This window comes from Apaloderma vittatum, unplaced genomic scaffold (assembly GCF_000703405.1).
Source record: "Apaloderma vittatum isolate BGI_N311 unplaced genomic scaffold, ASM70340v1 scaffold24463, whole genome shotgun sequence".
Lineage (NCBI taxonomy): Eukaryota > Metazoa > Chordata > Aves > Trogoniformes > Trogonidae > Apaloderma > Apaloderma vittatum.
This window is the reverse complement of record NW_009707806.1, coordinates 13,328-13,903: the sequence shown is the minus strand read 5'-3', so window position 1 is coordinate 13,903 and position 576 is coordinate 13,328. Positions and strand designations below refer to the sequence as shown.

Here is a 576-nt window from a genome sequence, read left to right as displayed (position 1 = left end):
TCATTTCTAGCAACGCCTGGCTCCTCTGCTGATGTCTGCTGCCACTGGTGCTGCTTGTGCCCAGGAATGCTGCCACAGGTTTTGTCTCCTTTATTTTCTTTTTTTTCCTTTTTCTGGTTGGCCTTTTAATATATGTCGCCTCTCCTCTCTGTCTTTTTCCCGAGGTGGGGGTGTCTTGGAAGTGGTACTGCAGAGCTGGTGTTCTGGGTGGAAGGGGAAGCTGCCTTTAGAAGGAGCAGGGCAGGAGCCTTCCCCAGTTGCCTCTGTGGGGTTAACTGGCCCCGACATTGACATACCAGGGCACCAGCCAGATGGCAGGAGGGGGATAGCTGCTGGAAGGAAGGAAAGAGGATGGTAACTGCAGAGCTCAAGCAGCAGTCCCTCTGCTTAAGCACCTGACATTACCCACCCCCTAGGTAAAGGGGGAGCCCAAATCACGGCATCCAAAAGACAAACAGTCCTAAACTTGGGCAGTCCCCATCCCTGCGTGATGGCAGCCCTGTCCAAGCCCAGGGGTATGCTATTCTTTATCAGCAACACAGCACATATTCCTGTCCCCCGCCAGCTGGGATCCCT

At 54.0% G+C, this 576-nt stretch overlaps 1 protein-coding gene across 1 annotated transcript in view; it reads left to right on the top strand.

Annotated features, from left to right (window-relative positions):
- The window catches only part of LOC104271624 (transducin-like enhancer protein 2), a gene marked incomplete at its 3' end in the record, with an annotated part of 14,232 nt that overhangs the window by 436 nt on the left and 13,220 nt on the right, over positions 1-576 (top strand).